The sequence below is a fragment of the Lutra lutra genome, chromosome 8 (genome assembly GCF_902655055.1).
Source record: "Lutra lutra chromosome 8, mLutLut1.2, whole genome shotgun sequence".
NCBI lineage: Eukaryota > Metazoa > Chordata > Mammalia > Carnivora > Mustelidae > Lutra > Lutra lutra.
This window is the reverse complement of record NC_062285.1, coordinates 60,006,026-60,023,327: the sequence shown is the minus strand read 5'-3', so window position 1 is coordinate 60,023,327 and position 17,302 is coordinate 60,006,026.

Genomic DNA, 17,302 nt, shown 5'->3' with positions numbered 1-17,302 from the left:
GCTACACAGATTATTAAAAAGAAGGGTACTCAAGGGTTGAGATTCAGTGAAATTATATATATATTTTTTTGCTTCAATAAAGATATTTCAGGTGAAACTTGTTTTCCTTCCCTTCTTTTTGTCACTCTGTAGTGGTGAAGAATATAGTGCCTTTGCAGGGTCATAGGGAAGTTCTCTTTTTAATTTCTTAAGTAATCTCCACACTGTTCTCCAAAGTGGCTGCACCAACTTGCATTCCCACCAACAGTGTAAGAGTGTTCCCCTTTCTCCACATCCTCTCCAATACACGTTGTTTCCTGTCTTGCTAGTTTTGGCCATTCTAACTGGTATAAGGTGGTATCTCAATGTGGTTTTGATTTGAATCTCCCTGATGGCTAGTGTTGATGAACATTTTTTCATGTGTCTGTTAGCCATTTGTATGTCTTCATTGGAGAAGTGTCTGTTCATGTCTTCTGCCCATTTTTTGACATGATTATTCTGTTTTGTGTGTGTTGAGTTTGAGAAGTTCTTTATAGATCCTGGATATCAGCCCTTTGTCTGTACTGTTATTTCCAAATATCTTCTCCCATTCCATGGGTTGCCTCTTTGTCTTGTTGACTGTTTCCTTTGCTGTGCAGAAGCTTTTGATCTTGATGAAGTCCCAAAAGTTCATTTTCGCTTTTTTTTCCTTTGCCTTTGGAAACATATCTTGAAAGAAGTTGCTGTGGTTGATATCGAAGAGGTTACTGCCTATGTTCTCCTCTAGGATTCTGATGGATTCCTGTCTCATGTTGAGGTCTTTTATCCATTTCGAGTTTATCTTTGTGTATGGTGTAAGAGAATGGTCGAGTTTCATTTTTCTACATAAAGCTGTCCAGTTTTCCCAGCACCATTTATTGAAGAGACTGTCTTTTTTCCACTGTATAATTTTTCCTTTCCTTTGACAAAGATTATTTGACCATAGAGTTGAGGGTCCATATCTGGGCTCTCTACTGTGTTCCACTGGTCTATGTGTCTGTTTTTATGCCAGTACCATGCTGTCTTGGTGATCACAGCTTTGTAGTAAAGCTTTAAATCAGGCAACGTGATGCCACCAGTTTTATTTTTCTTTTTCAACATTTCCTTAGCAATTCGGGGTCTCTTCTGATTCCATACAAATTTTAGGATTATTTGCTTCAACTCTTTGAAAAATACCAATGGAATTTTGATCGGAATGGCATTAAAAGTATAGATTGCTCTAGAATGAACATAACAATGTTTATTCTTCCAATCCAAGAGCATGGAATGGTCTTCCATCTTTTTGTGTTTTCCTCAATTTCTTTCATGAGTGTTCTGTAGTTCCTCGAGTACAGATACTTTACCTCTTTGGTTAGGTTTACCCCAAAGATACAGATGTAGTGAAAAGAAGGGCCATCTGTACCCCAGTGTTCATAGCAGCATTGGCCATGGTCGCCAAACTGTGGAAAGAACCAAGATGCCCTTCAACTGACGAATGGATAAGGAAGATGTGGTCCATATACACTATGGAGTATTATGCTTCCATCAGAAAGGATGAATACCCAACTTTTGTAGCAACATGGATGGGACTGGAAGAGATTATGCTGAGTGAAATAAGTCAAGCAGAGAGAGTCAATTATCATATGGTTTCACTTATTTGTGGAGCATAACACAGGATATGGATATGGATATGGGGAGGATATGGGGAGATGGAGAGGAGAAGGGAGAGGAGAAGGGAGTTGAGGGAAATTGGAAGGGGAGATGAACCATGAGAGACTATGGACTCTGAAAAACAATCTGAGGGTTTTGAAAGGGTGGGGGTGGGAGGTTGGGGGAGCCTGGTGGTGGTTATTATGGAGGGCACGTATTGCATGGAGCACTGGGTGTGGTGCATAAGCAGTGAATTCTGTTACACTGAAAAGAAATTAAATTTTAAAAAATGGAAAAAAAAAAGAATATAGTGCCTTTTAGTAAGGTTTGGTGTCATTGCCTTGATTCATGTTTAGAGCCCAGCAGTTTTACCCACTATTGAGTAAAAGTCTCACTCCCCCAGGGGTATAAGGACTACATTTTGAGACTCAGTGCCTTAGGGAATAGTAAGGCCTTTTCTTTTTCTCTCTAATCCTCATTCAGAGAAGGTAGTACACTTTAGTGAATTATTCAGGATCTCCTTTTTGTGTGTGTACAGTTGTTCATCCAATTACATGTAAAGAGAGTATTCAATCTGCAACCCACAGAAGAGATTTTAGAAGCCATTCAGACCAAAGCTAGTTATTTTAAATATTTTATTTATTTTATTTTAGAAAGAGGGAGAGCATGCAGGAGCAGAGTGGGAGGGAAATAGAGGGGGAACAAACCTCAAGTAGACTCCCCACTGAGCCCTGCTGGGGCTCAATCTCAGGACCCTGAGATCATGACCTGAGCTGAAACCAAGAATCTGACATGTAACTGACTGAGCCACCCAGGCACTCCAATAACTAGTCACTTTTAAATGTTCTGGCCTAAATGCCGCCATTTGAATCTTTGTTTACCTAAATGTAATGTCTTATATTTCTTTGTCGCTTTTAAGACTTTTTTCTTTCAGTTTTAAGCAGTTTGGGTTTTGCTGTGCTTCTTGGATCTGTGAATTTATACTTTTCATGAAATTTGGGTAGTTTTCAACCATTCTGTATGTATGTATGTATTATATATTTTTTCTACTCTAGTTTCTTTCTTCTTTCCCTCTGAGACATCTGTGACATGAATATTGTTCCTTTTGATATTGTCCTACAGGTCTGTAAGAGTAACTTCAATTCTTTTCATTCTTTTTCCCTTCTCTTGTTTATATTGAATATGTTTTATCTTCAAGCTCAGTGAACCTTTCCTCTGTCATCTCCATTCTGCTGAGTCCCTACAGTGTTGCTCTAGCGTTCTGTTATGTAGAATCTGCCACTGCTGCACAGTGGGGAGCAAAAAAAAGCTCTGCTTTTTTAAAAAAAAAAAAATTTTATTTATTTATTTGAGAGAGAGAGAATGAGTGGGAAGGAGAGGAAGAGAACTGAAGCAGGCTCTGTGCTTAGTGCAGAGCCTGACATCTGACATGCGGCTCAATCCCAGGACTGTGAGATCATGACCTGAACCAAAACCAAGAATCAGACACTAACTGAGCCACCCAGGTGCCCCTAGCTCTGCTCTTTATTAGTGCTTTCCTGGTATAGAATAGAAGCCTGAAATAGGTCTTTTCTCTTCAGAGGCTACCTTACTGCTGGTGAGGAGGGGGAAGGAGTGCTGCTAATTTGGGGATAACCACCTGGAGTAGGACGGGTAAAAATCAGAAAGATTCCTTCCCACAGCCCTTCCTTTCCTACTTGCCAGTCTATTACAGTTAGAAAATAGAGTCATGTCCATCGTCGCCATCTTCTTTTTCTCCTTCTACCTCCTCCTCTCCCTCCTCTCCTCCTCCTCCTTCTTTCTCTTCTTCTTCTTCCTTTTTTTTTTTTTTTTTTAAACCTGTCTGGGCCATTGAAAGTTCTGGTTTTTAGGCTGCTCTAGTGTCCAGGTAGGGATATATATGAGGCAAAAAGAAAACCCAAGGAACTTGTAGCTACCTTGTCCCCCAAGTCCTGAGACCCTTAGCCTGCTTGTAGCTGCTTTTCAGAGTCTTTTTGTAGTTGTTTTACATATTTTATAGTCCAAGGTTTTTTAATTGTAGGAGAGGTTGAGTGGAGGGTGATTATTTAGAAATAGATATTTAGAAATAGAAGTCTCTTATCTCTGTTTTTATTAAAAATAATCTGTTACCTTGATAGGCCAAAATTATTACTTATTTTGTAGTTTTGTTATAGGCAAAGGAAGAGCTTATTTTTCACATATTAACCATTAGTTTCATTTCTACATTGCTTAATTTGGGGGTTTACTCTTAATTTTGGAATAACTCATAGTCTTTTTTGGCAGATTTTTTCCTGTTTGCTTTTTTACTCTTGTTTTATTTTTTTAATGTACAAAATTTTAAGGTTTTTAATATAATCATGTCGCTAATTTCCTCTGTGATTTCTTCCACGAATTTTATGCTTAGAAAATCTTTCTTCTTCCTAAAATCAGATAAATACATAAACATTTCCCTGCTTTCATTTTCTGTGTTTAACTCTTTGATTCCTCTTAATTTTATTAGCATTTGGTGAAACATAAGTATTGTGTTCAAAAGTTTTCAAGTTATCAACTATTGTATCTTATACATTTTTCTCATTAAAAATTACTCCTAACTTGTTGAAAGTTAGGCCTAATGACAAATAGAAAAAAAAAACAAAACTCCAGTGCCTTTTTTTTTTTTTTAAATATGAAGTGATTTTAAGGATTGGAATTTTATTTATTTATTTATTTATTTATTTATTTATTTATTTACAAGTAAGCTCTATGCCCAATGTGGGGCTTGAACTCACAATGAAGAGTTGCATGCTTGGGGAGCCTGGGTGGTTCAGTTGGTTAAGTGTCTGATTCTTGATTTTGGCTCAGCTCTTGATCTCAGGGTCATGAGATTGAGCTCCACATTAGGCTCCATGAGGCTGGGTGTGGAGCCTGCTTAAAATTCTCTCTCTCCCTCTCCCTCTGCCCTATCCCCCACTGTACACACGTATGTTCTCTCTCTGTCTCTCAAAAAAAAAAAAAGTGTCACATCTTTTACCAAGTGAGCCAACCAGGTGCCCCAGATTGGAATTCATTTTAAAGATATTTGTTTTTCAGTGCCACCAGTGGAGAATTGGGGACTATATGTGGTAGCCAGCATAGGCCCTGGAGAGTGGTGAGACATGGACCAGACCAGGGAGGCATATGTTGAGAATGGAGCATGAAATAGATGTGGGGACATTATTCTTGTTCTCTGCAACTCAAAGTACTACTCTACCTGAGTTGTGCCTATAAGCCACACAAAAATAGGCAGCAGACCAGTTTGGGTCCATGGGCCACAGTTTTCCAACCTCTGCTCTAGCAACCTGGTAAAGGACAGACCAGAGAACCAGAACTAGGAGGGAAAACCCTCTCCTCCTGCAGAGTTGCTACAGTACCCTTTACTACAAAGCTTAACACATGTCAGCTGAAAAAGGAAAAATATTTTAAAAGCCCAGAGCCATTTTCAGGTAACAAAAGCAATAAATTGGTAACTGGCATAACCAGTGTGGAAAGAGAATCTGAATTTCTTGCTCAGAGCTTTGACTAGTGAAGTGATAGAAGAATAGAGGTGGTATGGAAATTTCTTTTCTCTAAGTGGAAGGTGAAAAATAGGAATCCTTGTTTGGTTTACCTGGGAGATACAGAGAATTCTTATTCCAAACTTTTCTTTCAGTACTCCATTTACCTTCTCATCTGTAAATGTGAATAATATTATCCACTTTTCAGTGTTGTTGAAAGAATTAGTGATAATTTATACACAATATATGATCCATAGGCTATCAATAAATATATAGTAGCTCTTCTTCTCTAGATGGGCCAAAGGCTGAGAAAAAGCCAAGGGAGAAGAGTAGGATTAAAATAGAAAATTAGATGTGATTTTTAAACAGGAAATGGAGCGGTAAGTGTTTTTTGAAATGAAATATTTAGAATTGCAGTTTTTTTTATTTATTCATTTGACAGATAGAGATCACAAGTAGGTAGAGAGGCAGGCAGAGAGACAAGAGGAAGCAGGCTCCCCGCCGAGCAGAGAGCCCGATGCGGGGCTCGATCCCAGGACCCTGGGATCACGACCTGAGCCGAAGGCAGAGGCTTTAACCCACTGAGCCACCCAGGCACCCCCTGGAATTGCAGTTTTGAAGGAAAAATCAGGAAGGTTATTATGCAGTATAATCTCAGAATGTGTATTATGAATTGAGAATGCAAATAAAGCTTGCTCTTGGAAGTATGGGCATTTATTTAAACCATTTAATTTGAAGGAAAGCAATTTTTAGTTAGTGAATTTGGATTTTCTGGAATTTTAGATCTGTAGTGATTAGGCTAGAAATAAGCTTCTCTGTAGGGTGTTGCAGGTCTGGGATATTTGAATTCTCTGACTACAAGAGTTACATATAAATGGTAAATAATTTCTACTCTGCCATTTTTTGTGTGTGTGTTTCTGCTTTGGCTTCATTTGTACAATATTCTGGGAATTGGCAAGGGCATGGATAGCTGGGAGTTACTATAACAGAACTGAATGTTGTCCAGAATGTAGTGTTATTGTGGGATTGCAGCTTGTCTGTGTCTTGGGATGTCCTGAGCCTCATATTGAAAGTAAAAATCCTCAGAGAAATGGGTTTTGGGTTTTGAGATTTAACTGATTGTAGCAGAATGGTTCTTAGAGGCCCCATATTATGGGCTCATGGAAAGACTTAGCTATTAACAATGCTTAATTTAATTTATGAGATTTAATGTATATAGACACCTGTGGGTGAAAAAAAGTACTTGGGTAGGATTTTGCTGATAACAAACCCCTTATTTCTCTCTTGTTGTCATCTTTGGAGGGATGAGTATAGATTTTATATTTGTGGTGGAGTGTGTTATGCTGGGTATTTATTTAGAGCTTCTTGGGAGGAGTCAGGGAGACCAGATCTTCGTATTTTGGGGATAATTGCTGAGAAACTTGCCTGGTCCTTCAATAAGATCCTCTCGATCTGGAATCTCTAGACTTAACTTCTGAGCAATTGCGCCAAGGTTTAGAGGGATGAATGTCCAGTTGTTAGTCTGTCTCCATGCTGTCATAGAATTTTAATATTTTTATTTTCACATTCCTTTGTGTGAACCACTTTAGTTCTCCCAAAAGCCGTGAGTTGACTAGTAGGTTTACTTGCTGAAATGACTGTTGTGGTGTTATTTGCATTAAAGTGGAAGGCACGAAGTGGTTCAGGAGAGGGAAAGAGTCTTTTGGGGAAAAACAACTAGCAGTTTAAGGTTAAGTTGGGGAGTTGTAATAGATTGTTGAACAGGTTTATATCATTTGGTTTTGGGAGAGATAAATCAAATCAATGCAAAATAATTGAGTCAGCAAGGCCTAGAAACTTGGGGCCCCAGAACTGTGGATCAAGGAAGGGCAATAGATTGAGGTTAAATCAGAGTATGCTACTAAATTTTGCTGTACTCTTACATGGAGCTATTCTTAATGAAGTTAGAGCTGCATAACTCTATGTGAGGGAGTAAGATTAATAAAACCTCGATGTTCTTGGAATTTTGTATAGTAATTAAAGGTTGCTATGCCTAAGTCAACAAAGTTCCCTGGAGACCTCATAGTCATGACCACCACAGAAGAGTCTTGATACCAACAAAGAACAATATGATCTTGCTCTGAAATGTGAAACAGAAAGATTTAGGCTAAACATTATTCCCAAGTATCCTTTTTCCTCCTCCATATATGCCTCCCCCAACCCCCCACTCCTGCCAACACCAAGGCTTCCATAAATTAAGAGCCATTGATCTTTCTTACAACAGGGTGGCACCAGGTGGTAACGTCTGGTTTATAATCATAGATGATTAAAATTGGAAGGGATGGTTCAGTCTTGTCTTTCTGGAGCTGGAGTGTCACCTGATTAGAGGTATGACACTGGTTTGTACTGACTCGTTTCCTAAAGAAATTGTTTTTCCTGAAGTGTCTTTTTCTTTCGGGGTATCAGAAGAAGAAGGCTGGCAAGTAGATTTATTCCAAAGCAGAACAGAAGAACTCTAAGGGATTGGTGCAGCAGAAAGTTTCTGTCAGCTAGTTAGCATTCTTGTCCTCTAAGCCAGCTGAGTGGTAGTGGGGCATTTGTTTCCTACCTCTCATTTTTTTGTTATTCCTCTATTACTTACAGTATATTTATACAGAAGTCTATATAGAAATGAATGGTTATGTATAAATAAAAATGTTTTGTTTTGTTCGCCATGTTTTTTTTCCCCCATATATTTCTTTTCCTTTGAGTTCAGCCTTTCCCAAAGGTTTTTAATTGGCCTCTTTTCTCATCACATGGGTATCAATAAACATGGTGATTTGATGTGGTTCTTTTTTTTTTTTTTTTTAAGTGATCCAGAGAAGGGGCAGAAGGAGAGGGAGAGAAGAATCTTAAGCCACTCCACTCCACACCCAGCAGGAAGCCTGACATGGGGCTCAATATGACAACCCTGAGATCATGACCTGAGCCAAAATCAAGAGTTACTTAACTGAATGAACCACCCCTAATTTGGTTCTTATCTTTCTTTCATCATGATACCATTGTGTGCAGCCAACCTAATTTATCTGGAGTCAGGTGATATGAAGGTCAGACTTCACTTACTTTCCTCTTATTCTCAAGCAAAGCAAACAGTTTTGTCTTTTTTCTCTGATGGTTGTCCCATTCTATGGCCAGTGGCCTACCAACCAGGAAGTACAGCCAGACCAAGAGACTACACAAATGAGAGAAATCCTGCTCCATGTGCTTCTACCTCTCAGTCTGGCAGCTCTTCATTGGGGCACTGTCCCAGTGCTGATGTGTTAGTTTCCTGTTCTTGGAGATCCACAGTACCCTGCTCTAATTTAAAGACTGAGAGAAGGTACAGTGAGTGCTTGTAGATCCTTCTGATGTTGAGTTGTGATTGTGGAGAAAAACTTCCTCTTGCCTGTAGTGGAGACACATAAAGGTTTAGAGAGGGTCAACCTTGGAGAAAAGGAAACCTAGCTCAGTAGTTAATAACTCGGGCCTTAGAATTAAGTAGACTTAGGTATGAATCTACACTCTACCTCTTACTGCTGTGTGACTACTTACAGGGTGTCATTATGTTATGTGTCCTTCACACCTTGGCCCTAACTTACCTTTCCAGTCTAATCTCCTGCCACTTCTCTTCTCATTGTATACTCCCCACTGTAAGGGTCTGGTTGGCCAGAGGGAGTCATTTTGTGTTTATGTAGTGAACTTAGATTGACCCTATGCAGTAAACTTAGATTGACCTTGCCCCTCCCAGAGGAACTTACTTGCAAAGACTAGATACAGGGGCGGGTCAGGCCAGGGGAAGACGTCCAATCAGTTGGGCATGCATATATCTACTAGGGTAAATTGAAATTCAATTGGCCACCCGTGTGTTACCTAGCAGTTTTTTTTCTGTATGTGGCAGACTTAGCATGACTGTGTAGTTTTCTCTGTGTATTGCAATCTCATTGGCCACCTGTGTATAGCCCGGCTAAACTACCTCTATAAAAGTTGGTTCATGAGGCTGGGAGGGGTCACCTCTTTGCAAGAGACGGCCCTGACCGGTCAGTTTAATTCTCGATGCTTGGTGTGAAATAAAGCTTTGCTTGACCTTCGCTTTGTATCAGTCTCACTCCTTTGATTATGGACCCTAACATTGGAGGGGACACCCGGATTCAAACAATGAGAACTGAGCCCGCATCGGAATTTTTGGGAAAAGCCTCCGGAGGTAAGATCACGGGATCCTATCTGTCTGGTTGGAGCTCCAGGGTATGGCCCACCAGGGAGAAGCTGGACGCAGCCATGCTCCCCAGGGCTGGAATGGATGCGGGGATGCTCCATCCCTCTGCTGGTAGATCGATGGGGGGTTCGAGTCCCCCTGGGTGGTTGGGGGGTTGAGTCCCCCTAGGCAGTCGCCGGGGGGTTCGAGTCCCCCTGGGTGGTCAGCGGTCGCCAGGGGGTTCGAGTCCCCCTGGGCGGTCAGCAGTCATCGGGGGGTTCGAGTCCCCCTATACTATCGGGGGGTTCAAGTCCTGCTGGATGGTTGAGGGGTTCGAGTCCCCCTAGGCGGTCGGGAGATAAAGCCCCCACCAGTGGCAGGTTCTAGGTAAGAATTGTTGGGCCTGTGGTTTTCTTTGCCTGGTCCTTTTGTTGTCTGTTGTGTTGTTTGTTATGATTGAAGGAATGGGGCAAGCAGAGAGTAAGGGGACTCTGACTTTCATCTCTCCATTCTTCATAATAGATGTGAGACTTCTCGCTCACTCATTTTGTGTGTTAAGGGCTATGACTGGAGCCAATTGGGGTTAGTCTAATGCCGGGTTTAGGTGCCCAATGCTGATGCTCATTGGAGACGGGCGTGGAATATGAGTGCCTAATGGGCCACTTTTGGTAAGCAGAACTGGCACTGCAGGATGAACCGACCTCGAGACAGAGACTTTAAGGAATATTCCCAAGCAGCTGTCGAAACTCCCTTTGTTTTGGGAAATTCCTTGCCTTCTCTGGCCCGAAGTGGACTGCCTAGCCCTCCCCCTTGCTGGCGGGAGAGCATGGCATCTGAAGTGGAGATGGTTATTTGTCTGTCTCAGGGTTTTAATGGGTAATTGTTAAAGTGGCTTCCGAAGTCTTTGGTAACCTGAAACTGTGAAGGGTTGCTTGAATGACAAATGGAATTAAATTTGTTGGACATGTAGGTCTTAACCAAATGGGATAAAATGCTAGAGCGTTGGTTGCTGGAATTGGGTTTGTGCTTTTGAAATCTGCTGGTGAACACGTTCTGTGCTTAACTGATTGATAAATTTGCCATCTAAAGAATTCTGTTGTAACAACTCACAATTGGTTTATATTTAGTCTTCAGTAGAGGTTAAGGTATTTCTAAGAGTACAAAATTCTGTTAAGTGTAATTAAGACTGATGGAAATGAGAAAAGCAACTCTGTATGTAAAAAGGAGGAGATATGTAAAAGTTTGAATCTGAAGAGTGCCTGACTGTGTGAATGTGTCTGTATGGCTCCACCGCTTCTGCTACAGAGTCTGAGTGGGCTGCACCCTGAGTCTCGCGGGGCGTCATATGGCATAACGGTCATCCACTCCACGGAGTAGCCTGGTCTGGGGTTTATACGGACAGACCTTAGTTAAGACGCTCCTAAGTTCCCGCGAGGGACGTGAGCAGGACAGCATCTGAAAGATCCCCCTCCCTTTGTCTGCGACATCCTTCACGATGGGAGGGAAACCTAGGAAACTCATTATCTGCATACATTAAAAAAAAAAAAAGACACTGGTATAGAAAAGCTGGTTTTCTCTCTGTTTAAAAAGACAAAGTTTTTTTAAAGTTAATTGATCTGTTATGGTTTTCTCTTTGCCTGCCCAGAAAATTCAGTTTCTATGTTTTGTTTTATCAGGTGTTTAACATCCCTAATTATATTTAGGCATGTGTTTTAAAACTTTCTAAGGTTTTAGCAATTGTTGACAAGATTTAAACCAATGATAAACCTTGGGTTACATTTGGGAAAATGCTATGCATTTCCTAAATTTTTAATATGTTGATAGATCATCACTTGATATTGTGATTACGGAAGTGTTACATGTCACAGAAGTAACCTGATTTCCTTGCCAGTTACATTGTAAATTCGCATCTCACCAGCTCTTTACCATATCTATTCTGAGTTTTTGTCATTTGTAATTGTTTTAATTCTCTTGTAAGATAAATTCTGCCTCAAAGAAAATTCATATGGGAGACTTTCAGGACAAATACAGGTCTTTGATATGTTGAAATCCTGGAATTGAAATGGGTAAGAATTTACAGAAGTAAAAGCTGCATTCAGACTAAACCAGAATTATTAACATGGGATTAGGTGAACTGAAAGATTGTAATGTTGTATCTCTTGATGTTTTGTCTTATGTTTGCTCTTCCAGACTAGGGAAACTTTTTCTTAAGTTATCTGTAACTTACAGAGATAAAAATGTAGTCATTTGTAAGCAAATCAAGGTATTCAACTCTTTCTCTCTATCTGAACCCTCTGAAACCAAAAGGTCTCAGCAAGTATTCTTTCTTCCATGGCAATCAGTCATTTGCATAAGCTCAATAAGAATCTGTTCTCCTTGTAACAGGACACCATTGGAAACACTGGTTATTTCACCATGGCTTTGACTGGGATGTCATATTTGAAAAGACTCAGATATGACTGGACAGCTTAAAGGAACTAAGGTTGACTTTATAAAACCTAGAACTGTAAAGCCCTTTGGAACTGTTGGCCTGATACCTTGCTTACAGAGTTCCCACGACCCTCACCAGGTGAGTAAAGGATATTACTTCCTGGCAGGTGCAGGAACCTCAGGATTCTTTGGGGGCCTCAGGAAGAGGAATTCACCCAAGTTGACAGGTATTGCAGGCATGTCTGATGGCAAGTATGTAGCTTGGCTTCTGGCCTGGAGAGGCTATCATAAGTTCAACCTAGAGATTCCTTACGAGAAGTTCCAGCAGAGCAGACTCTAAAAGATTTATATGATCCCTCACTGTTCTTTTGAGCTTATGTAAATAATTAGGCCAAGCTTGTTAAAACTGGACTTATTTTTCAAATAAATTAGTCCTGATTTGGCTATCTCTGAAAACAAGGGTTATTTTAGAGAGAAAAATTATGTTTTAATAACACACCTTTATGGATGTTAAATTCTAGATTTGATTGTCTTTAAATGTTTGCTAGACAACTTGAGGTAAACTTCAGAGAAGTTGCACGATAGCTCATTTAGACAATCTTGCTTTGCCAGTCAGTCAGCCCCAGATATAGGAAACTTTAGAAAACTGTTGAAGGGAAGAATCTGACTGAGTTAGTGGGAATAGCAGAAAAAGTGTTTAACAACAGGGATGCACAAGAGGATGAAAAACAGACCAAAAAACTGGTTAAGGTTTTGGCATTACATGAGGCAGGGAGGAGACGGATAGGGGATAGTAAATGGAAGGAAAAGCCTAAGCACAGAGAAGGCAGGCAGGAAGACTTAGATTCAGATCAGTGTGCTTACTGTAAGGAAAAAGGACATTGGGCCAGGGAGTGCCCCAAAAGGAAGACAGCAACGCTTGCCACCAGAGACTGAAGGGGCCATGGTTCGGAGCCCCTCCCCGAACTTTAGGTAAAAATTGAAGTGGAGGGGAAATCAGTTGATTTTTTTGGTGGACATGGGAGCCCAATTTTCATCATTACTTAAACCTATGGGAAAACTATCTGGAGAGGGAGTTTGGGTACAAGGAGCAAATGGCACAGAGAGACATAAATGGACAACAGAAAGGACTTTAAATTTGGCCTCAGGAGTAGTTAAACATCGATTTTTGGTCCTCCCTAATGCCCCATATAACTTGATGGGAAGAGATCTCCTCCACAAGTTAAGAGCTGGCATTCAGTTCTTGGAAGGAGACATGACTGTAACCTTGAGACAACCCACTGTACAAGTGCTTATGGCAGCAGTAGATGAACACCTCCTTTACAAGCCAGTCTCAAAACCAGAGGAGACAAAGGAGGGGAGCCTTCTCCAAATCCTACAGGACGAGTTTCCCAAGGTCTGGGCAGAAGGGAAGCCCCCTGGCGTGGCCAAGGAACAACCTCCAGTGGTGGTACAATTAAAGGCGACAGCCATGGCTGTTTGCGTTCGGCAGTACCCTCCTTCCCCGGGAAGCAAAGGAAGGGATCAGAAAACACATTAACCACCTCCGAGGAGACGGGATCCTAGTTCCTTGCAAATCTCCATGGAACACACCTTTGCTGCCCGTCAAAAAGGCCGAGACTGGGGAGTACCGACCTGTCCAGGACTTGCGGGAAGTTAATAAACAGGTTGAAGATATCCACCCGACAGTGCCTAACCCCTATACCCTACTCTCCCTCCTGGGCCCCAAAAGAACTGTGTATACCGTCTTAGATCTCAAGGATGCATTTTTCTGTATATCTTTAGCAAGGGAATCTCAGCCTCTTTTTGCTTTTGAGTGGTCTGACCCACAGGAAGGATTCCAAGGCCAGCTCACCTGGACAAGACTTCCCCAAGGGTTCAAGAATTCGCCCACTATCTTCGACAAGCCCTACATGAGGATTTGCATGAGTACAGAACCTCCAACCCAGGAGTCACTCTGTTACAGTACGTTGATGGCTTGCTAGTAGCCACTGAGGACTATGAGTCATGTTTGCGGGGGACGAGAGCTCTCTTATAGACTGCAGGAAAAAGGGTATCGGGTGTCAGCAAAGAAAGCACAGCGCTGTCAGAGCCATGCCACTTATCTAGGCTTTGGTCTCCACGAGGAAGTGCGTTCACTGTCTGAGTCCAGGAAACAGGTGATCACCCAATATCCCTGCCCCACCATGTCCCAAGAAGTGAGGGAGTTTCTTGGGACAGTGGGCTACTGTAGGTTGTGGATACCGCGGTTTGCAGAGATTGCCTGACCTCTCTATGAACTGGCAAAAGGAGGGCTCACTATGATAGAGTGGACAGCTGAGGCAGAAGGAGCATTTCGGGAATTACAAACAGCCTTACTGAGTGCCCCAGCATTGACCATCCCAGATGTTACCAAGCCCTTCCACTTGTATGTGGATGAAAAAGCAGGGGTGGCCAAAGGAGTTTTAACTCAGACTCTGGGGCCTTGGCAAAGGCCAGTAGCCTAATCTTAGCAAGAAACTAGATCCAGTAGTAGCTGGGTTCCCCTCTTGCCTCTGCATAATTGCTGCCATGGCCCTCCTGGTCAAGGATGCGAGTAAACTGAATTTGGGTCAAAATCTCATCTTGACCACCACCCACGCTATCGAGGGCCTTCTCCGGACTCCACCCGACTGATGGATGATGAACACCCAAGTGACAGGGTATCAGGCCCTCCTCCTCAACAAACCAAGAGTGACCTTCCAGTCCCCAGTGGTGCTAAACCCAGCCACACTGCTGCCAGAGGAGCTGGCTGACCATCCACATGACTATGGGGAGGTCCTAACCCAAGTCACAGGAATAAGGCCGGATCTCAGAGACATTCCCCTCCCGGATGCCAAGATGACTGTTCACAGATGGGAGTAGCTACATGGTCGATGGAAAAAGGTATGCGGGGGCTGCGGTGGTTTCTCCTGAGCAGGAACTCTGGACAGCAGCCCTGCCACATGGAACTTTGGCACAAAAAAGTGGAACTGATTGCACTCACTAAGGCACTGCAGATGGCCAAAGGTAAAACCGCCAATATCTATACGGACAGCAGGTATGCCTTTGCTATTCTCCATATACATGGGGCTATTTATAAAGAAAGGGGCCTATTAACAGCAGGAGGAAAAGGAATTAAAACAGAGGAGAAATATTGGCTCTCCTCCAGGCTATTTGGGACCCAAAAGAAGTGGCTGTTATGCATTGCTCGGGACACCAAAAGGGGACTGATCTGATTTCAAAAGGAAACCAATTAGCAGATCAAGCCACAAAGCAAGCAGCCCAAGAAACAGTGCAAGAGTTGGTTACACTCCCGGCTCTAGCCCTACCAGAAAAACCGGACTATTCAGAGGGAGATTTAAAGTAGTTACAAAAATGGGCTAAATTAGACTACGAAGGGGACTGGGCTAAGACTAAAGCAGGAAAAATAATTCTTCCTTGAAGACTAAGTAAGAAGTTAGTAGACCAGACACATCAGTTTACTCATTTGGGGATACGCAAACTCAAGGACCTTATAGGCAAGCAATTCCAGGTTTCTAAATTAGGGCATATGGTTCAGGATGTAGTTGATAGATGTGCTCAAAGCCTGGCAGTTAATGTGGGAAGAACTAAAATGGGAAGAGGGAAAAGAGAAAGAGGTAAGGAACCAGGAATTTATTGGGAAATAGATTTTACAGAAATGAAACCCGGAAATATGGGCACAAATATATGTTAGTTTTTGTAGATACCTTTTCAGGCTGGGTAGAGGATTTTTCCACCAAACATGAGACGGCAGGAGTGGTAGGCAAAAAAGGCTACTAGAAGAAATAATTCCTAGGTTTGGGCTGCCTCTCGCGATTAGGTCAGACAATGGCCCTGCATTTGTGAGCTCAGTCTCACAGACATTGGCCAAGGCCGTGGGCACAAATTGGAAACTACATTGTGCCTATCGGCCCCAGAGTTCTGGGCAAGTAGAGAGAATGAACCGGACTCTTAAAGAGACCTTGACAAAACTAATTCTGGAGACTGGTGGTGGATGGGTGGATCTCCTTCCTTTCACCCTCCTCAGAGCACGATGTACACCCTATTTAAACAGGGTGACCCCATTTGAAATAATGTTTGGGAGACACCCCCGCCCCTGTCCTCGGCTACAAGAGGTTGCCCTAGCAGACATTACTGATCAGTCTGTACTCCAGTCACTGCAGGCATTACAGTCAGTCTTAAAAAAAGCCCATGCAGGGATCCGGACTGCCCACACTGGGACGGAGATGGAGGTGAAACCACATCCTTACCAACCCGGGGACTTGATTTGGATACGTCGCTATCAAGTGGGAAATTTGGAGCCTTGCTGGAAGGGACCGTTTACTGTCATCCTGACCACCCCCACAGCGACAAAAGTAGAAGGCATCAGGGCCTGGATTCACATGGGTCATGTCAAATGAGCCAAGGACGAAGACGCCCCCCAGAGGTGGAAGCCTCAGCCAATGGACCCCGTTGACCATGGACTAAAGCTAAGACTCAAAAGACTATGAGTATATTGTTGCTCCTATTATTACCTGTTTATGTAAAGTATAGGTAGGAAATTAGATGAAAGAAATTAGGAAAAAAATGGAAAAGGTTCTATGAAGCGGTAAATGGCTAACTCATCAGCCGACTGTGCACTAGTGTCATTTGTACAAAAGAAAACTAGAGCGATAAAAATGTTAGACTTAACATGCTCAATATAACCCCTTACAACCAGAGAACATAGAACTGGCTGAAAAGTCAAGGATTTGACTAATCTCCAAAGAAAAGGGAGGAATGTAAGGGCCTGGTTGGCCAGAGAGAGTCATTTTGTGTTTATGTAGTGAACTTAGATTGACCTTATGCAGTAAACTTAGATTGACCCTGCCTCTCCCAGAGGAACTTACTTGCAAAGCCTAGATACAGGGGTGGGTCAGGCCAGGTGAAGACGTCCAATCAGTTGGGCACGCATATATCTACTAGGGTAAATTGAAATTCAATTGGCCACCCATGTGTTACCTAGCAATTTTTTTTCTGTGTGTGGCAGACTTAGCATGACTGTGTAGTTTTCTCTGTGTATTGCAATCTCATTGGCCACCTGTGTATAGCCCGGCTAAACTACCTCTATAAAAGTTGGTTCGTGAGGCTGGGAGGGATCGCCTCTTTGCAAGAGATGGCCCTGACCGGTCAGTTTAATTCTCAATGCTTGGTGTGAAATAAAGCTTTGCTTGACCTTCGCTTTGTATCAGTCTCACTCCTTTGATTATGGACCCTAACACCCACTCCCCAACAGTTGTGTTTTAACTAAATGGGAACAGCTAGGAGCTTGTTGGAAAGGTAAAACCTCTGGCCCCATCTGGGACCTAATATACTAGAATCAGTACTTTATGAAGTACATACTAAAGTTTAAGAAGCACTGGTCTAAGCTACTTCCTGGCATTTTTATTCCTGGAAGAAACTATGTCACAGTCCAACCTGTGACTGCTAATATATGTGAATGTCCTTTACAGAAGTATGATGTACTTTTGCAACTGGAAGTATTCTTTGAATAAATACCAACTAA